This window comes from Mus caroli, unplaced genomic scaffold (assembly GCF_978045245.1).
Source record: "Mus caroli unplaced genomic scaffold, Mus_caroli_1 scaffold_1, whole genome shotgun sequence".
Taxonomy (NCBI): Eukaryota; Metazoa; Chordata; class Mammalia; order Rodentia; family Muridae; genus Mus; species Mus caroli.
In genome coordinates, this window is record NW_028227256.1 from 112,065,624 (window position 1) to 112,088,319 (window position 22,696).

Genomic DNA, 22,696 nt, shown 5'->3' on the forward strand with positions numbered 1-22,696 from the left:
CCCCTCAATTTGTGGGAATCAGGGTCTTGGACAGATAGGCATAGAGTTGGCTAGAATGGGGTGACAGACAGGACACAAGGGAGTGTGCTGACTCTGAATGTAATGTCAAATTAAGCATCAAACTTTTTATACAGAAGAAAAGTTAGGTGACACATTGGCAAGGTACAATAAGGTTACTGGATGCTTAATGACTCTTAAACAAAACAGAGAAATGCAAACACAAAGACTGGCAGGAACTGGGAAATAAAACAACTGAGACAAAGTGAGCTCTATCTAAGGCCAGCTATATTCTTAGAAGCCAGGTATGAGGTCTTTACACTCCCAGGGCAAATGCTTTCATGCTCAAGTCATGGTTCTAAATAGGGAGTTCCGCTCTAGCTAACCTTCTCATGAATAATGCAATACTCTAAACCACAGCCTGATCTACTTCCCAAACCATTGTAAATTCCTATGTATGGGAGCCACTTGGGTTTTATTCTAAGTGATAGTGTGGGGAGACTATTCTACTAATAAGTAATATAGTCTGCCATACATAACTATAATAAGAATTCTAAACTTAAATTGCTAAGCTTGCCCTGAGATTTCTAATTCTATATAGTAGATAGTAAAGCCTAATTTCTTTCACTATCTCTCTTAAAATACTAGAGGCAATTCTGGATGTCACTGAATAGCAATATTCTTACTGAATTCCAAGCCCATGGTCAGTTCAAGGACTACCTAGGTCATTGATGAATGCCAGGAAGAAAAGTTCGATTTTGCTTGGGTATTTGCCAAGTCATTGGTTGGAGGCACCTATAACAAAACAATACTGTAAGGAAGCACACAGATGCTATGGGATGCCACAGTTCCAGGAGACTCAGTTTCTGTGAAATTCTTCACCGTGGGACTGCTTTCAGGTTTCTAAAACTGGAGTGGATATAGCACAAGAGTAGCTATATAAGGGTCCTGTCAGCAAAATCTTGCTGGAGCTAGATAAAGTACCCAAGGAGCTAGAGGGGTCTGCAACCATATAGGAGAAGCAACAATATGAACTAACAAGTAACCCCAGAGTTTGTGTCTCTAGTTGCATATGTAACAGGATGGCTTAGTCGGCCATCAATGGGAGGAGAGGCCCTTGGTCATGCGAAGATTATATACCCCAGTACAGGGGAATGCTAGGGCCAGGAAGCATGAGTGGGTTGGTTGGGGAGCAGAGCAGGGGGAGGGATTAGGGTGAGGGACTACCGGTGTAGGGGAAGAGGGGGGAGGGAGAGAACCCACATCTGGCCAGAGTTCCTGTGTTCTGGGCAGGCAGATACAGAAGGACTGCCGGACACTTTACACTCGGCCCCTGGTGGGCATCTCTCTGTGTGAAAACACTGACCCCACACGGTGGGTGGTGGACAAGGGCCAGCCCCTGATACTGGTGCCTTGGGGCCACACTCTCAGCCCCAGAGATATAAGATAGGGAGAGAGGTTCCCACACAGGTGAGAGTCCTTAGTCTGGTCCATCGCTGGAACACAGGATCACCTTCTGAAGGGAGATTAGGCATGGCTTGTTAGGAGAAAGCCTATCCCATTGTCCAAGCACAATGGGCCTTGATGAACAGAGACAGTCTATGGTTTTAGAGCTTTATTGTAGAAAAGGCAGGGGGAAAGAAAGAAGGTGGAAAGAGAGAGAGACCAGCCATGGCAAAGAGGAGAGAAGGACGAAAAGGAGAGAAGAAAGGCTGGAGAGTAAGAAAGTGGAGAGAGAGAGAGAGAGAGAGAGAGAGAGAGAGAGAGAGAGAGAGAGAGAGAGAGAGAGAGAGAGAGAGAATAAGAGGGAGAGTAAGGAAAGTAAAAGCTTAAGAGATCAAGGAGAGGCCAAGCATCCCCTCTTATAATGGGATTGTTATCTTGCTATTGCTAGGTAACTGGGAAGAGTCTAGCCTGAAGGTCAGAAGCTTGGGACATTGTCTACATGACTACTAGCCACATGATTCTCCTGTGGAGGCTGTAGGGGTGGTAAATATGACAGGAGCCAGGGGTCCAGGAGACATGAAAGAATGCCTTCTGTCCCACGTAGGTGGGAATTATCACCACTGGTTTTCACCAGGGTTCTACCTCTAAACTCAACTGGAGACCAGCCTGTCTGTGCATAGCCCATTATCCCACAATAGGGGACTTTTGGAGAGGAAACCAGGGAAGGGAATAGGTAGAATTTGAAATGTAGATGAAAAAAATATCTAATAAAAAATTAAAAACAATAGTGTATCTGACACCCGCTTACCTGTTCTTGTCCTCTAGTTTGCTCTAATGTGATACTTAGTTTTTTTGCAAGACATTCTGTTACATTCCTGCCACCTCTCCAGATGTCACTTATTAATGAGTTTGGCATTATCTATCTTCTGTCTTTTATGTGATGTGTACACAATGTTCATCAACACCACATGATGTTGCTTGCTATTACTCACGTTGTTTTCTGGTTCAGGGGCTTTCACCAGCCAGAATCCTACTGATTGGGTTTGGCTCTGTGGCTATTTAGCCCAAGGGTTCTATCTTCATCTGCATCACCAGCACATGATTTTAAAATGGATTTAGGGATGGGATGAATTTGGTTCTTTAAACCTTTCATCACTTTAATAACTAAGCATTTTCCTAGCCTCAGTCTAAGATTCATTTTAGAGTTTATGACTGCCCAAATTCTAATGTGATTTTAAAGTCTCATATAATTGGTGATCTGTATCATCTCTATATAGAAAATGTTCTGCAGAACAACACTTAATTTCTGTGTCATTCACTCCTGAATCTCAGGGACAAAATAGAAGTGACATTACCAAGTACTCAGTGAACATCCCTCAAATAAACTAAAGTAATAGAAGATCTGAGAGTTTTTGCTTTCCCTTGGGAATACACAATAAACTCCAGGTGACATTTATCAATGAAGAAATTTAACTTGGCTTCAAGTCTCAATTGGTTCTTACTTAAACCAAAACTTCCTCATATCTCACCTCTCTCTTCTTTTCCATTATAGCAAACACTTAAACCACAACTTCTTCATATCTCACCTCTCCCTTCTTTTGCATTTCTTTCTCTTTTATTTTGTTTTCATAAGAGTGTGTTGAATATTCTGATCTTTTGAAATTCTACATGAATATATGCAAGAGCTTTCAATAACTTAACTGTGTCCTTTCTAACTTTTATTTCTTAGAAGTCTATAAATCTTCTCCATGCCTATTTGCTGTGATCAGTGCATCCGATTGAATTACAGCTCTGACAGTCAGTATCCTTCCCTTGACCTGAACTTGGAAATATATGTATGTTGCTCTTAAAACAACAATAAGTTTAGGCTATTTAGAGATATTCTAGGTCTAGAAGGAAAGAACAATTTCTAAATTCATATTTTTTTATTATGAAAAGGATTTAGGCTTCTGCTCTAATCCGATCCTGACAGCATTAGGGAAGCAGGAAACCGGCCTGACCAGGGTCACAAATCCCTTCCAGTTGGCTCCAGCTCGGAGTCACCTTGGGCATTGAGTCAGCAGACACCCCCAAGGTACCTAGAGGACTATCCATGAGATCTTAGGACCTCTGGTGAGTGGAACACAACTTCTGTTCCATTCCAATAATGCGGGACCTGAGACAGCATTAGGGAAGCAGAAAACCTGGCCTGACCAGGGTCACAAGTCCCTTCCAGTCAGCACAAGCACTGGGTCACCTTGGGCACTGAGTTGATGGACACCCCCAAGGTCCCTAGAGGACAGCTTCTGAGTCAAACCCCTTTTCGTGCTCCAGACATCAAGGCACCTTCCCTGCCAGAGGAGAGGTGTACAGCCAGCCTGGGAGGGCTTTGTCTGAGCACCTGGTGGAGCCACCTTGGTTCCAGCATCCCTCCAAGACTAGTCTGCACAGGTGAGAGTGTGGACTACAGAAGCTAACAGCTTCTGGGACAGGCCCTGTTTTGGGCCTTCGTCTTCTGCCAAAAGGCAGGTCCGAACTCCAGATATCTGTGCACCTTCCCTGCAAGAGGAGAGCTTGCCTGCAGAGAGTGCTCTGACCACTGAAACTCAGGAGAGAGCTAGTCTCCCAGGTCTGCTGATAGAGGCGAACAGAATCACAAGAAGAACAAGCTCTAAGAAGAAAAAACTATAACAACTAACGCCAGAGATTACCAGGTGACAAAAGGCAAATGTAAGAATCTTACTAACAAATACCAAGACCACTCACCATCATCAGAACACAGCACTCCCACCTCACCCAGAACTTGGCACCCCAACACACCTGAAAACCTAGAAGCGGATTTAAAAGCATATCTCATGATGATGGTAGAGGACATCAAGGACTTTAATAAATCACTTAAAGAAATACAGGAGAACACTGCTAAAGAGTTACAAGACCTTAAAGAAAAACAAGGGAAAAAACAACTAAAAAGGTAGAAGTCCTCAAAGAAAAACAGGAAAACACAACCAAACGGGTAATGGAAATGAACAAAACCATACTAGCCCTAAAAAGGGAAGGAGACACAAAAAGAAAACCCAAAGTGAGTCAATGCTGGAGATAGAAAACGTAGGAAAAAAATCTAAAACTATAGATGCGAGCAACAGCAACAGAATACAAGAGATGGAAGAGAGAATCTCAGGTGCAGAAGATTCCATAGAGAACATCAGCACAACAATCAAAGAAAATGCAAAATGAAAAAAAAAATCCTAACTCAAAACATCCAGGAAATCCAGGACACAATGAGAAGACCAAACCTACGGATAATAGGAGTAGAAGAGAATGAAGATTTTCAACTCAAAGGATTGGCAAATATCTTCAACAAAATTATAGAAGAAAACTTCCCAAACCTAAAGAAAGAGATGCCCATGAACATACAAGAAGCCTACAGACCTCCAAATAGACTGGACAGAAAAGAAATTCCTCTTGACACATAATAATCAGAACAACAAATACACTAAATAAAGAGAGAATATTAAAAACAGTTAGGGAAAAAGGTCAAATAACATATTAAGGCAGCCCTATAAGAACTACACCAGACTTTTCACCATAGACTATGAAAGCCAGAAGATCTTGGACAGATGTTATACAGACAATAAGAGAACACAAATGTGAGCCCGGGCTACTATACCCAGCCAAACTTTCAATTACCATAGATAGAGAAACCAAAGTATTCCACGACAAAACCAAATTCACACATTATCTTTCCACGATTCCAGTCCTTCAAAAATAATAACAGAAAAAAAAAATACAAGGACAGAAACCAAGCCCTAGATAAAGCAAGAAAGTAATCCTTCAACAAACCTAAAAGAACACAGACACAAGAACAGAATGCCAACTCTAACTACAAACATAATAGGAAGCAACAATTACTTTTCCTTAATATCTCTTAATGTCAATGGACTCAATTCCCCAATAAAAAGACATAGGCTAACATACTGGCTACACAAAAAGGACCCAACAGTTTGACGTTTACAGGAAACCCATCTCAGGGAAAACGACAGACACTATCTAAGAATGAAAGGCTGGAAAACAATTTTCCAAGCAAATGGTCTGAAGAAACAAGCTGGAGTCGCTATTCAAATATCTAAAAAAATCGACTTCCAACCCAAAGTTGTCAAAAAAGACAAGGACACTCATACTCATCAAAGGTAAAATCTTCCAAGAGGAACTATCAATTCTGAATATCTAGGCTCCAAATATCAAGGGGAGCCACATTCATTAAAGAAATTTTAGTAAAGCTCAAAGCACACATTGTACCTCACGCAATAATAGTGAGAGACTTCAACACACCACTTTCATCAATGAACAGATCGTGGAAACAGAAACTAAACAGGCACACAGTGAAACTAACAGATGTTATTAAACAGATGGGTTTAACAGATATCTACAGAACAATTTATCCTAAAACAAAAGTATATACATTCTTCTCAACACCTCATGGTAGAGTCTCCAAAATTGACCATGAAATTGGTCAAAAAACATTTCTCAACAAATACAAAAATATTGAAATTGTCCCATGCATCCTATCAGATCACCATGGACTAAGACTTATCTTCAATAACAACATAAATAATGGAAAGCCAACATTCAAGTGGAAACTGAACAACACTCTTCTCAATGATACCTTGATCAAGGAAGGAATAAAGAAAGAAATTAAAGACATTTTAGAGTTTAATGAAAATGAAACCACAACATAGCCAAACTTATGGGACACAATGAAAGCATTTCTAAGAGGAAAAGTCATAGCTCTGAGTACCTTCAAAAAGAAACTAGAGAGAGCACACACTAGCAGCTTGTCAACACACCTAAAAGTTCTAGAACAAAAGGAAGCAAATTCAATCAAGAGAAGTAGACGGCAGGAAATAATCAACTGGTTAGAAAGACACATGCTCCACTATGTTTTTAGCAGCCTTATTTATGATATCCAGAAGCTGGAAATAACCCAGATGTCCCTCAACAGAGGAATGGATACAGAAAATGTGGTACATTTACACAATGGTGTACTACAAAGCTATTTAAAAGAATGAATTTATGAAATTCCTAGGCAAATGGATGGACTTGGAGAGCATCATCCCTAGTGAGGCAACCCAATCACAAAAGAACTCACATGATATGTACTCACTGATAAGTGACATTCGCCTAGAAACTTCAAATACACAAGATACAAGATACAATATGCAAAACCCATGAAACTAAAGAAGAACGAAGACCAAAGTGTGGACACTTTGCCCCTTCTTAGAATTGGGAACAAAACACCCACGGAAGGAGTTACAGAGACAAAGTTTGGAGCTAAGACAAAAAGATGGACCATCTAGAGACTGCCATACCCAGGGATCAGTCCCATAATCAGCTTCCAAACGCTGACACCATTGCATACACTAGCAAGATTTTGCTGAAAGGACCCAGATATAGCTCTCTCTTGTGAGACTATGCCGAGGCCTAGCAAAAACATAAGTGGATGCTTACAGTCAGCTATTGGATGGATCACAGGACCCCCAGTGGAGGAGCTAGAGAAAGTACCCAAGGAGCTAAAGGGATCTGCAACCCTATAAGTGGAACAACAATATGAACTAACCAGTACCCCCGGAGCTCGTGTCTCTAGATGCATATGTATCAGAAGATGGCCTCATTGGCCATCATTGGAAAGAGGCCCACTGGTCTTGCAAACTTTGTATGCCTCAGTACAGGGGAACGTCAGGGCCAAGATGTGGGAGTGGGTGGGTAGGGGACTGGCAGGAGGGAGGGTATCAGGGACTTTTGGGATAGCATTGGATATGGAAATGAAGATTATACCTAATAAATTAAAAAAAAAAGTTTTCAGGTTTTGTCAATTGTAGTTTGACATCTATTAATACCTTGCACTTTTCTTTTTAAAATACAGTACTAATTGTTTTTTTTTTTTTTAAATAGGGAAAGATCAGTCTGTAACTGTCGTCCATTCTCTGATTCCTCTGTGTACTTTCTTGTATTTGAATCTTTGTTTGCTTCATAGTTGCTATAATTTTGCATCTATAAGTCCTTTAAATGTATTTTCTTTCAGGTGACTTTTGCATAGAAGTCAAACAGGTAACCTTGTTCCCTTTTCAGTTATGAAACTTTTGAGAAAGAATAGTATACATTTTTTAAAAATATAACATTGACACATGATGATGTAGTACATTGGGTGTTTGTCTTCTCAAAGTTTAGTTTTATATTTATGATTTAATTTACTTATTTATTATAAATGTATTAATTTTTCTAAATTTTAAAATCATATTTGAATGTTCATATAAGTAATTTACCATGTTTCCTGAAGCTTATCACTACCAACTAAGCTAAAGTCATAGTTTTTCCCTTTTATTTCTGATTTAATGGTTTTATATTTTTCCTTTGCAGATATATAGCTAATTATTTAGCAACTCTGTTGAATACTAAATGAAGCAACTGTTGGCTTTATTGATTTCTCCCACCTCTTTTCTACTCCTTTTCATTTATTTACATAATAAATGAGTTTGTTATTTCCATATCAAGCTGTGGTTTACAGATATTTAGATTTTAAAATAGATGACATTTCATTTTGTAATAAGAGATAGAGCTTGTTATGGATATTCCTCTGTGAAGCTTGATCATGAGCCTTTTCTTCTTGTGTGTGATCTTTGGGTTTTCATTTATCTGTGATTGTTGTCCACATTTCTTAAATGCATTTTCTTTTGAACTTTTTGTATAGGTGTTTACTTTCTGCATTTCATATACTTGTCATTATTCCAGTTTTTCATCAATTATTTAGATCTTCTTCCAGTTTGGAAAAAGATAATGTACATTAAATTAAATTTTGTTGATTAATTTTTTGTAGATTAATCTCAGGATTTCTTTCCACCTGGCAGGACTATGTCCATGAGCCTGGAAAAAATTCTCTTTTCCTTCCAGATGTTTGTATACAAATTGAAATCCATAATTTTTTAATTAATTTCACTTTACTCACTGTAATTATTATTAAAAGAGGAGAATGATAGGGTCATAAGAAGAGAAAATGGCACAAACCTTCTTTAGCATTTTATGTGTCCGGAGGTATTTCTTTTCTGGTCCAGTCTATTTGGAGTTCTGTAGGCTTCTTGTATGTTCATGGGCATCTCTTTCTTTAGATTTGGGAAGTTTTCTTCTATAATTTTGTTGAAGATGTTTGCTGGTCCTTTGAGTTGAAAATCTTCATTCTCATCCACTCCTATTATCCGTAGGTTTGGTCTTCTCATTGTGTCCTGTATTTCTTGGATGTTTTGAGTTAGGATCTTTTTGCATTTTACATTTTCCTTGATTGTTGTGCCGATGTTCTCGATGGAATCTTCTGCACCTGAGATTCTCTCTTCCATCTCTTGTATTCTGTTGCTGATGCTCGTATCTATGGTTCCAGATTTCTTTCCTAGGGTTTCTATCTCCAGTGTTGCCTCATTTTGGGTTTTCTTTATTGTGTCTACTTCCCTTTTTAGGTCTAGTATGGTTTTGTTCATTTCCATCATCTGTTTGGATGTGTTTTCCTGTTTTTCTTTAAGGACTTCTACCTGTTTGATTGTGTTATCCTGTTTTTCTTTAAGGACTTCTACCTGTTTGATTGTGTTATCCTGTTTTTCTTTAAGGACTTGTAACTCTTTAGCCATGTTCTCCTGTAATTCTTTAAGTGAGTTATTAAAGTCCTTCTTGATGTCCTCTATCAACATCATGAGATATGCTTTTAGATCCGTGTCTAGCTTTTGCGGTGTGTTGACGTGCCCTGGACTGGGTGAAGTGGGGGTGCTGGGTTCTGATGATGGTGAGTGGTCTTGGTTTCTGTTAGTAAGATTATTACGTTTACCTTTCGCCATCTGGTAATCTCTGGGGTTAGTTGTTATCGTTGTCACTGTTTAAAGATTGGAGCAGAAGCTGTGTTCCACTCACCAGCAGTCTCAAAATCCTGCGGTGGGGGTCGTGGGTAGCTGGCGGTACCCTGGTGCTGGTCCAGCCGGAAGAGGCCTGTGGTCCTACTCAGGCCGGTTTTCTGCTTCCCTAACTAATGCAGTCTCTGGTCCCGTGTGCAATTGGATTGGAGCAGAAGCTGTGTTCCACTCACCAGAAGTCTTAAGATCCTGTGGTGGGTGTTTTGGGTAGCTGGCGAATGTCAGCCGACCCTGCGCCCTAGCTACCCTGGTGCTTTTCTGACCGGAAGAGGCTTGTGGCCCTAAGTAGGCCGGATTTCTGCCTCCCCAACCAAAGCAGTCTCAGGTCCCGCATGATTGGACTGGAGCAGAAGCTGTGTTCCACTCACCAGCAGTCTCAAAATCCTGTGGCGGGGGTCGTGGGTAGCTGGCGGGTGTCAGGCGACCCTGCGCTCAAGCTACCCCTGTGCTGATCCGGCCGGATGAGGCCTGTGGCCCTACTCAGGCCGGTTTCTGCTTCCCTAACTAATGCAGTCTCAGGTCCCGAGCACAATTGGATTGGAGCAGAAGCTGTGTTCCACTCACCAGAAGTCTTAAGATCCTGTGGCGGGTGTTGTGGGTAGCTGGTGAGTGTCAGCTGAGCCTGCGCCCTAGCTGCCCTGGTGCTTTTCTGACCAGAAGAGGCTTGTGGCCCTATGTAGGCCGGATTTCTCTCCTTCTTTAGCATTTTAAATTCTCTATATTCTGTCAGTCTCTGGTTGCTGTGAACTTCTGACTGTTTCTAAAATTCTGACTTCAATTTGTTTTATTTTTCTTTTCTTTATCTCTTTTTTTCCTTTTCTTTGAGGGGAAAGTAAAAATCAAAGGATTCGAGGTCACTCACAGCTTCAGTTGTTTGATATCAGTGTGTCACAGTTTTTTACTTTGATTGTAAGGAAGAATGGATGAGAGAGGAGGCGGCAGGGCAAACTCTGCTAGAGAAAATAGTCCATTTCCAACATAGGCAGAAGGTCTTTCCCATTACTCTCTTCACCCTTTTATGAGTTCAGATATGTAGATGTGCTATTGCAGAGATATGAAATTAAAAGGCACTCTATATCAAAGGCAGAAGTCACCTAACTCTGATCTACCCAATTCTCCATGATTGTTTTTAATGCTCACTGTATCTGTTTATTTCCATAGCAAAAGTAATTTGTTTCATGTGGGAACAGATGTTTCTTCACTTATTAGAATCAAAAATATCCCCACCTTGGAGTTTAGCATCACTTTACAGTTGTTTCCTGAGACTGCCTAAGTGCGCAATTAGTGAAAACTGAAGAACCCATTATCTCATTCATATTTACAAGCCAAGGCAATAAACTATTAAGACTGGCAGTGTGAAAACACACACAAATAAAATCATATTCACATAAGTTCTCAAGTTCTTAAGATCTCAAAATGTTTTATACTCTTATGAAAATATTCTTAGAAATTGGTATTGCTTTGATATACAATGACTAGCATGGTTCATTTGATGACAACATATATTATTATTCTGATACATAAAAGTAGAGTGTAGGTTAATGATATCAACATACACTTTATTTATTTGTTTGTTTGTTTATTTATTTATTTATTTATTTATTTATTTATTTATTTATTTTTAAGGAGAAAGCCACCATCTGGAGGAGCTGGACATTTCTGTTGATTTTTCATACCCATTACTGATGATTATGTTCTCCAAACAAAAAGTTATTAATCAATAGCTTCTCTTGTCTTTGTTAAAAAGAAGTTACATTAGTCTGAAGCTATTCTTTTATCATTGACTATTTGATCCACATCAGTTTGAGTGGCCTTGTTCTGTGATGCAAAACTCCTGTTGTATTTGCATCTATCCTTACTCTCTTAGGAAGCTTCAGCCCTCCTGGCTTGTTTTTGTTTCTTCCTCTAGTAAGTTTTGTTTTGTTTTGTTTTTTTGTTTGTTTGTTTTGTTTTTTTTTTTTATGTTCTAATATATTTTTTATTTTTTATTAGATATTTTCTTCATTTACATTTCAAATGCTATATTGAAAGTCTCCAATAACCTCCACCCCCCCTTGCTCCCCAACCCACCCACTCCTGCTTCCTGGTCCTGGCATTCCCCTCTACTGGGGCATAGAATCTTCACAAGACCAAGGGCCTCTCCTCTCATTGATGGCCAACTAGGAAATCCTCTGCAAAATATGCAACTAGAGACATAAGCTCTGAGGGGTACTGGTTAGTTCATATTGTTGTTCCTCTTATAGGGTTGCAGACCACTTCAGCTCCTTGGGTACTTTCTCAGCTCCTCCATTGGGGACTCTGTGTTCCATCCAATAGATGACTGTGAGTGTCTGCTTCTGTATTTGCCAGGCAATGGCATAGCCTCACAAGAGACAAATATATCTGGTCCTGTCAACAAAATCTTGCCGACATATGCAATAGTGTCTGGGTTTGGTGGCTGTTTATGGGATGAATCCCTGGGTGGGGTAGTCTGTGGATGGTCTTTTTTTTTCTGTCTCAGCTCCAAACTTTGTCTCTGTAACTCCTCCCATGGGTAATTTTTTCCCCATTCTAAGAAGGAATGAAGTATCCACACTTTGTTCTTCTTCTTGAGTTTCATGTGTTTTGCAAATTGTATGTTGGGTATTCTAAGTTTCTGAGCTTATCAGTGAGTGCATATCATGTGAGTTCTTTTGTGATTGGGTTACCTTACTCAGGATGACATCCTCCTGATCCATCCATTTGACTATGAATTTCATAAATTTATTGTTTTTAATAGCTGAGTAGTACTCCATTGTGTAAATGTACCACATTTTCTGTATCCATTCATCTGCTGAGGATCATCTGGGTTCTTTCCGGCTTCTGGCTATTATAAATAAGGCTGCTATGAACATAGTGGAGCATGTGTCCTTATTACAAGTTGGAACATCTTCTGGGTATATACCCAGGAGAGGAACTGCTGGATCCTCTGGTAGTATTTTATCCAATTTTCTGAAGAACCACAGACTTATTTCCAGATTGGTTGTACCAGCTTGCAATCCCACCAGAAATGGAGTAGTGGTCCTCTTTCACCACATCCTTGCTAGCATCTGCTGTCACCTGAATTTTTGATCTTAGCCATTCTGACTGGTGAGAGGTGGAATCTCAAGGTTGCTTTGAATTTCATTTCCCTGATGATTAAGGATGTTGAACATTTGGTCACATGCTTTACACATATTCAGTATTCATCAGTTAAGAATTATTTGTTCAGCTCTGTGCCCCATTTTTTAATAAGGTTATTTACTTTCCTGGAGTCCAGCTTCTTGGGTTCTTTGTATATCTTGGATATTAGTCCCCGATCAGATTTAGGATTAGTAAAGATTCTTTCTCAATCTGTTGGTAGCCTTTTTGTCTCATTGACAGTGTCTTTTGCCTTATAGAAACTTTGGAAAATGGACCTCTAGTAAGTTTTAACAGCAGACCTACCATCCCTGCATGCATCCTACAATCATAAACAATGCTAGCAATTTTCTAGTTTATGTTTTCTTTCTAAAGCACCCTGACCAAACTCATGAAATGTATTGTCCCTGCACTAGCATTCTTGTTTTGGAGTCTTTTGATGACCCTAGCAAAACCTCACTATTGGTCTTTCTCACTTTTCTTTTTTTTAACTAGCTTTCTTTTTTTCTTTTAAGGGAGTGTTCACTATTTCAAAAAAGTCATGTCTCCTTGCTTAACTGGTATAGCACAAGGTACTTCTTTGTACTTTTTCCTCACTATCAATCTACTTTTGTGGGGATATATAGTCCTATACTACATATAGAATACATATCTCATCTGTGCACTGACAGTTCCCAATTTCATATCCAGCATCAACCATGAAAATATTGTTGGTACACACCTAATTAGCAAATCAAATATTCCTTTGGAAATTTACTGTGAGCCTCTACAAATCATGTTCAATTGTTTTTACTTTAAATCAAATATTGAATAGTATAGTAAGGAAGTCAAAGCTAATGAATTTTCATGTGTGTGTACTCATGTGTGCAGCTGTGAACACTCATATAGACAATCTTACTAAACCTGGTTGAGTTTAGCAGGCAGTTAGCTGCCCACTGCTTTTAACCTTTCTGCTTCCTCCCATCCCATAGCTGGGATGACAGGCATGTGCCAGGTCACACCGAGCTTTTGTGTGAGTATTGTAGATTCAAACCCAGGTCATTATTCTTGAGTAGCAAGCTCCCTTGCCACCTAAGCTATACTCTACCCAATTTTAATGAATCTTTGAAAATGTGATGCACTATTTATTATTACTAGGAAACTCCCTTTGATCCCTTTGCCAGCAAGCTTGAAGATACCACAATTTTTAATACAACTACAGCTTAAATATGACTGGACATGTTCTTGAGCACATTCTTGCATATATTTTTGCTTGACTCTCATTACTAAGTATGTTTAGAAGTCTTTAAACTGATATATAGTTATATACGATTATACTAGTTATATACAAATAGTTATATACAAATTTATACTATGTTTTGTCATTATTGACTCTCTCTGCAGTTTCGAGGTGTTGTGAATATGATGTCTATTTTATGTATGTTGTATATATATTGGGTGACATGTTTACATACCACTTAGGCATCTTGCAAAGTGGAATTCCTGAATATGTAGATATTTTACTTTACTAGATACAGCCACACAATCTCCAAGCTTGTCAGTATAATGTCACCACAAATTTATGAAAGTATCCTCCAATGTGATATGTCTACAACAAACTTCTTTTCCATCCTATTACCTCACTTCTTCCAAAGATATCTGTTAACTAAAAAGGAAATATATCTTTTTTTTTTTTTTGAGAGCTAAAATTTTGTATTTCTTAAAAGGTTCAATTTTTTTTTTAAAGAAATTTTCTGAAACCAGCAACAATCAGTTCCTCAATCCACTTTGAGATCTCTCCCCACAGAATCGTAGACACCGGATGCATACTGGCTTTATGCTCTTGGTAGGTGCGGACAGCTTTATCATGGGATTTGTAGAAGGCAGTGAGATCCTTGAATAGAGGTGGTGTAACTTTCATTCTTCCTTGTTCAGTTGCCAACTTTAGGGCCAAAAGAATTGCTTCCTCCCATGTCGATTGAATGCAGAGCCATAACCCTCTGAATTGTATTTCTGAATTTTTAATGGCATTGAAGTTGTACACCTCTTGCATTTGCTTTATGTGCCCCAAGGGAAAAGGTGCCTTCTGAAGCACCTGCGCCAGGAACTCATTCAGCTGATGGGATGACAGATCCTTCAGGTCTGCAATGCTGAATGAGTTTAAATCTTCCTCTTTGGCAGTGACCCATCTTTGATTTAAGGCAATACAAGCATGTGTCAGAGTCATGTTATAATTGGACTTGACAGGAGGCAGGCCCAGAGCATAGAGCCCGGCATTCCAATCAACTTGATTGAGAAGATCCACCTTATCTTTAAAGTGGGAATATAGGAAGCTCTTCCAGTCATCAGTGCTTACACTTTGGTAGGAAAACTTCTTAGCATAAGCCTTTAAGAATCCAAGAAACAGCTCTGGTCCCCCAATAAGCTGTTCAAGGTAGAAGAGTAATGCAAAGACCTTCTCATAGGGAATGGAGGAACAGGCTACATCGGGGTCTATGTCCTTCAGATCAACCACGAGCTTGGTGAAGGGCTGGGGCTCCGCCCAAAATTTTATCATATTCTGTAGCTCTCCCCATCCTCCCAAACCATGGGAATGTCTGAACTTTTCCGCCAAACAACCGTCCACAAATGTGGCACTCTAAATAGACAGTATGTCCTTTGCTTAACCAAAAGTGATCCCACGTCTTGTTAGTCACTAGATTTTCTGTCCAGCTATGAGATATTTCATGTGCAACAACGTTGAGGAGTGACTTGTTACCTGCCAGTAGCATACGAGTTAAGAAGAGGAGACAAGAGTTTTCAATAGCGCCATACGGGAAGGGCAGGGGCAGAACCAAGGGGTCATACTGCACCCAAACATAGGGTCCCTCCAGATCTTCCGCAATTTTAAGCATGGATTCGGTCTCAGAAAATTCATAAGTAAATTTCTCCACCTGCTCTTTCTCGGACTACACCAGAGTTCTTAGGCCAATTGGCTTTATAAAGTTCCAACAACCAAAGCAATCAGTTGGCATGGTATGGGAACCCTCTGGCTGAATCTGTAAATCATCCTGCTGGGGTCTTCTGGGTCAGGGACTTCTCCATCATGGATGGCACTCATAAGAGCCACCAGTTCTTTTGGGACAGACACCTCTGTGGTGTAGGTTAATTTCACAGGAGTGTCTTGGCCAGGGAGGATTGCCGTGCAGTGGATGGGCTGGCACTGACTAAAGAGATACAGATATTGTTTTCCTGATGTATATTCATGAGTGAGCCACTGAAGAGCAGAGGATTTTGGGAGATGTCTCAAAGGAAATTTCTATAACAACCACTTGATTTTTGCTCAGAGTGATGGGAAGAGAGATTTCCATCGGTGACCCTTTGTAACCTTGACTTTCTCCAAGAGTGTATTTGACTTCTTGTCCATTGGTCACCTCTTTTTCTATTGTGAGATCTTTTTTGTTCAAAGTCAGGCTGCTCAAATTATCCTCCTGTGACTCGACCATTAGCGGGGCAGTCCCAGTCAGCGCCTGGCGTGTGAAGTCGCTGCAGCAAAGATGGAGGTGCTGGGTTCCCCAGACCGAGGCTGGAGAAGCCAAGGAGCAATTATCGGCGACCTTGGGTATAGTTGTGGGAGATATCACTGCACGTCAGTCACCATGCAGACACTCTACCGCCAGACTTTCACCACGAGTCCAAAATATATCTTTCTATTTACTCATCACCCCAACCAAATACACATTTCTGACTGCTCTCTTGACTGATTTTTTTCTCTTACTCTATTCTAAACCAAGCAACAAAGACCTTAAAAACTCTCCTACAACATAAGCATATGCACAAACACGTAAACACAAGCACAACTAAATCACATGTAAACTTTTAATTTGATGAGATAATGATAATAAGAGACAGAGAAATAGGGAGAGAGACAGAGGGACAGAGAGAGACACAGAGAGACATAGAGATATGAAGGGAGAGAAAATGAGAAAATAAATGAATGAATGTTTGTGTTCTAGTTCCTATTATCTGGTACATTTTGTAATATTCACTTAATCAATATGAATCAAGGCCTACAAATGTATTTTTTCTTTTAAATTATTCACGCAGGAAGGCTGAATGTAAAAATTAACTTTTGGTAAGATGTTATAAATCTTCTATTTTACTATTTCAGATTTTTTTGTTTTAATTATGTGTATGTGTTGGGTATGCACATATGCATGTTGGTATCTGAAGAGGCCCAGAGTATCTATTGGATCCCCTGGAGCAGATGTCACAAGAAGTATTGTGTAGTGTAAGAACCAAATCAGGTCTGTTGAAAGAGCAGCAAGAATTGTATGCATATTTATGCATAATATGCATGTTCTAATTATATATATATATATATATATATATATATACACACATATATACACACATACACACACACACATACACACACACACACACACACACACACATACATACATATACAGTATGTGTGTATATGAATTGTTTGGTACTACCCAGTAATTTAGATATAATGGAGGAGGGACATTATAAGGGCATGACACCAGTATGAAAAGGTATGAGAAGCTCATATTTCAAATGCAATCATCAGGCCTAGACTTTACTCATCTCCGCCAGTGGACAATACACTACAGCATAAACTGGTTCTCAGGTTGTATAGGACTGTTATGCTGATTGTAGTTCATCATTGTCCTAGCTTTGTGTCTTCAAAGCTTGTTCATCTCTTGTTCTAGGCAGAGGCAGAACACTGCCTTCCTTATAACCTTTCAGATGGCCTAAAAATACTCTGGGCTCTACCTCTTAGAACATATTATTTCTACTCATATCTGATGTCCTAATGATTTATACCCTCTTCTAGAAAGCAAAGAATGTCCCCCGCACCTCTTTTGTACTCCAGATTCCCTTTCCTTCACATTCACCATCTTGGGAGTTTGCTGAACTGATGATTATCTGCTTATTAACTTCCCAACACTAAAAGAGAATATTGGGAAAAATACACCTTTATCTTATGCTATATATTTTACTGATATTTAGTAAGAACATGATCATGTAGTTGGTAAAATATGCTGTATTTAATGAATAAATAAATAAATAGATTTCTCCATTAAAAAGTAATTTTAAAATAGAGCAAAAATCCTAATTACTATTTAGCTTAAATTCTCTAGGTAAAACTCAAATTCACAAGGGTAATATTCAGGGATGTTTAGTTGTATGAATATATTCATCCATACCAAATAACTAAGAGATTCTGTAGAGGCCTTTCCATGTCCACAATGTAAAATATGTATGACAAAATATATATGACAAGAACAATAAAATAATAGTAATTTCTTACTCATGTAAGAGCTTGATTCAGTGTGTTCATATGGTTTTGATTAGTCAATTTTGGTATTTTGCAGAGGAATATTTTTTCTGTATAATGATACTATTAATTTTAAGATTTTTCATATATCTGTGGCTGAGTACCAGGTTATAAGCCACCAGGATTTCTGGAGAAGTATGAGAAGTACAGTTTATTCCAATAAAGATTATTAATGTGACCTAAATTCATATATTTGAGTTCTAAATTATTCAATATAATCAAGATATCATTTACCAAAACAATTAGAGGTTAAAATGCTATTTCAGTGGGCAATTTCTAATGAGTATCTATACAAAATGTTTGTTCAATAGAAGTCAAATAAAGTGGCTTAAAGAAAACTAGCAAATATCTTCTCCCAAATTTTAATTTCACTGATATTTTCAACCAGAAAATTACATTATTAGCAAGGAATGTGTTCATGTCTTATCATACACACATAAGAATATCATGATGCACCATTCTATTCTAGGCTCCAGTATAAAACAAAGAAGTACTGCAGGAACTAAGGAGATAGCTCAGTGGACAAAAATGCTTGCTGGACATACAAGTGGCCCTCACATTCATGCAAAAATATTTTTGTACTTGGAACCCCGGTAAAGTGGCAGAAACAAGGGGCTGCTAGGGATTAGTGGCTGCAATAACATGCCCATGTTCAGCATAAGACCTTGTCTAAAGAGAGAACAAGTGTGATATAGCAAAACATAGACAGTTCTGCAGAGCCTCTGCAGAAACAAGCTCAAGTATTTACCTGTGTCCAAATAAGGACAACCAACCAACACACACACACTGTACTGGCTGATTTTGTGTGTCAACTTTATACAGGTTGGGGTTATCACACAGAAAAGATCTTCAGTTGGTGAAGTGCCTTTATGAGATCCAGCTGTAGGGGATTTTCTCTGTTGGTGATCAAGAGGGGAGGACCCATGGTGGGTGGTGTCATCCCTGGGCTTGTAGTCTTGGATTCTATAAGAGAGCAAGATGGGCAAGTCAAGGGAAGCAAGCCAGTAAGAAACATTGCTCCCTGGCCTCGGTATCATCTTCTCCTGCTTCCTGACCTGTTTCAGTTCCAGTCCTGACTTCCTTTAGTGATGAACAGCAATGTGGAAATGTAAGCTGAATAAACCCTTTCCTCCCCAACTTCCTTCCTTCTTGGTCATGATGTTTGTGTAGGAATAGAAACCCTGACTAACACACACACACACACACACACACACACACACACACACACACCATGCAGACAAAAGAACTTCAAAAATGAAAGAAAGAGGAACAAAGTTAAGCTTTCACACATTCTCTACAATTATTTCCATGAGAGTAAACTGCAGCCTACCTACTAGTATCCACTATAACTGGGAATAGATCACTCTTACCTTTGCCCTTGAGTTCATATAATCTTAATCTCTGACTTTGAACAGATTACATTATTTCCATGACTTTCAACTTTTCATCGTTACACTACAGATTATGGTTTATATTTTGCGGTAAGATTATCTTAAAAATTGGTTCAAGCTTGGTTATAAGATTCACATTGAGGTTGCCTCCGCAGGTTTTCTTAGGCAGAAGTTCATCTTTCTAAACATGGCTGAGATTGTGGTGTTGTTGTTGCTGCTGATACTGTTGACAACTAAGTTATTCTAGACGAACTAGATTCTGTTCTGCCATATTATCCATCTTTAATTCTGGCCTTTTATAGAAAAGTAAAGGATACAGGAATGATTAATTCATTAAGTATCATTTTGACTGTGAAGATAAAAGATTTGGTAAGCTAAGTAGTTTGAATTCATTTGCACTGGCATCAGCAAGATAATCATTTTCTAAGCTCTTGAAGCAACTTCAGTGGTACCGAGTTCATTTAAAAACCAAGAGTGGAAAAATGTATGTAGTATATTCACAGATCAGGGTCCTTGCTTGTTGTAAGGGAATTATTCAAGTCTATTCTCCATTTTCTCTTCTATTAGATTTAGTGGATCTGGTTTTATGCTGAGCTCTTTGATCGAGTTGAACATGACTGTTCAGAACAGTGATGAATATGAAACTATATTCTTCTACATGCTGACATCTAATTATACCAGCTGCATTTGTTGAAGATGCTTTCCATTTTTTTTCAATGTGTGGTTTTGCTTTCAGTTTCAAAAATCAAGTGTCCATAAGTATGTTTATTTCAGGGCCATTGACTCCATTTCATCGATCAACCTATTCTATGTCAATACCGTGCATTTTTTTTATTACTGTTGTCCTGTAGTACAGCTGAAATTCAGGGTGTGATGATACCTCCAAAAGAACTTTTACTATACAGGGTCTTTTAAGTTATTATGTGTTGTTTGTTTTTCCATAGGGATTTGAGAATTTTTCTTGCAAACTCTCTAAAGAATTTCATTGTATAATTACAATGAAATTTTCAATGCCCATGTAGATTGCTTTTGGTAAAATGGACATTTTTTTTTACTATGACCTATAAAAATGGGAGATTTTTAATCATCTGCTGTTTTGTTCAATTTCTTTCCTCAAAGCCACAGTTCTTGTCATGAGTACTTCTATTTCCATAGGGGCTATATAACTTTTAAAATAGTTCACTTGATCTTGACATATTTTATAAGTAGTTTTTAATCTCAAAAATCATCCATTTTTTTCTATATTTTCCAACTTTGTGGTGTGCAGGCTTTTGAAATAAGACCTAAGCTGTTAATTCAACATCAGAAACAAAAGAAAGACTGCAAACTCCTGGACACTGAACTGTCTACTCAGTGACCACCCTGAATAAAGAAATCAAAGACTTCCTAGAATTCAATGAAAATCAAAGCACAATATACTCAAACTTCTAGAACACTAAAACTAGTGTTAAGAGGAAATTTTATAGCACTAAGCATGTTCATACAGAAATTGGGAACATCCCATAAAAGCAGCTTGCCAGTATATCTTATAGCTCTAGTACAAAAGAAGCATAAAATCCCAAGAGAAGTAAATGGCAAGAAGTAATAAATTGCAGGGATGAAATCAGTAAATCAGAAAGAAAGAGCAATAGAGTCAACAAAATCAATAAATGGTTCTTTGAATAAATCAACAAGATAGAAATACCCTTAGCTAAGCTAACTAAAAGGCACAGAGATAGAATCAAAATAGAGAAAATCAGAATTGAAAACGGAGACATAACAACAGACACTGAAGAAATTGAAGAAAACTTTAGATATTACTTCAAAAGCCCATGTGATTTTGTACAATCCTTGAAATTGCCTAAGTTTGCAGCTATGACACTCAAAAGAGTTCAGAAATCTATCCTAGTCCACACAAAACATGCATTCCTTATTCCATTTCTTTTTGTATCAAAAATACTGTGTTTCACTTCCAGATATAGCCTTTCCTCTGCCTCAGTCTATAAATAAAGGAGGTTTACTAAGAGAAGTACACTCTTGACACTTACTTAACTTCCTTGAGTTAGAGTTTCCCTTCTAGTATCTTTTGAAAAACTGAAACTGTGGATAAGAATTATTTAAATTTAACAGCATCATGCAATAACTTATTTTCTTCATCTATCACGATTGAAATTGTTATGTGTAGCATTCTGGGCTCACATGTGATGTCTTTTAAAGTCTTCAATACCCTTGTGGCTTTTAGAGGCTTCTTCAAGAAGGCAAGTATAATCCCAATATGTCTGTATATGTTCCCTTTTCTTTTCAAGTGCAACTTTTAATGTTCTTCCTTTGTTCTGTATGTATAGTGTTCTGACTCTTATGTACTAAGGTAAATTTCTTCTTTTTTCCCATCTATTTGTTGATCTGTATGATTCATATGCATTTAGAGGAATCTTGTTCTTCAGGTTAGGAAAATTCTCTTCTATGATTTTGTTGAAAATATTTTCTCAGCTTTTGATCTGGGATTTTGCCCATTCCTCTGTTTTTACTACCCTTAGTTTATGTCCTTTCACAATGTCTCAGATGTTCTGGATATTGAGTGGAGCTGGGGAGATGGAAGAGTGTGGAGAATTCTTGTAAATAGGTTATTTGTTTTTCTTGGTAAGTATGACCTTTCTTTGAGAAGGGATATCTGCATGAGTTGGGAGATAGGTCACAGAGACAAGTGGGGAGGCAGTTAGGAATGGATGTGTGCAGGAGGAAAAGAAGGTCAGCTGGTGTTTTGTGGAGTGCTAAGGATTAGACTGAATGATTGTATCTGGGGGAATCTATTCTCTCTTTGTCAAATTATAAACATTTACTGTATTGACCTGGAAGTTCTTATTTAAGATCTGCAGCTTAGCAATCTTAATTTTATCACTCTCTTTCACTTCCATGTAATACAATGTGTGCACAAGTTATAAAAATGAAGTTAGATTTGCCTAGACTCACATTTCTGGACAGCACAAATATAATGACAAAAATCACCAGTTTCATCATCATATGCAAATATACAGATACTGCCACTAAAATAGACAACAAAAGAAAAAAACCTCCACTGATATAGAAGCATTTAATTATACCAACATGAAATCAACATAACCCTGGTGGCTTTAGCAAAATAGCTCTGGGAATCCAAGGTAGGGTTGCTCCTTTGCAACCTCCTGAAGAGTGGGTCAGAGGCTTGAATGCCCACCCAGAAGTGAGTGGAAAGTTTATGACAGTTCTCCCATGCAGGCCAAACCAGAGAATAGGTAAAACTCAGGCAGGGTATGGGTCTTTTCCTCCCTCTCTTCCCCAGCACCCCCCCCCCTTTTAGTTCCCAACAAGTGGTAGCAGAGTGATGGTTTTGCCATCCACAAGAGCCAGAACCAGCTGAAGAACGCTTTGAATAGAGATGTACATCAGATCTCCAAGTTTCTCAAGACCTTGAGTGATTGAGTTAAAAAAACTTGCCCCCCCCTCTCTCTCTAAAG

General features: G+C 38.6%; 1 pseudogene; it reads right to left on the reverse strand.

Moving 5' to 3' along the window:
- Positions 1–14,263: 14,263 nt before the first annotated feature.
- LOC110295942 (leukotriene A-4 hydrolase pseudogene) lies at positions 14,264–17,078 on the reverse strand (annotated as a pseudogene).
- Positions 17,079–22,696: the final 5,618 nt, after the last annotated feature.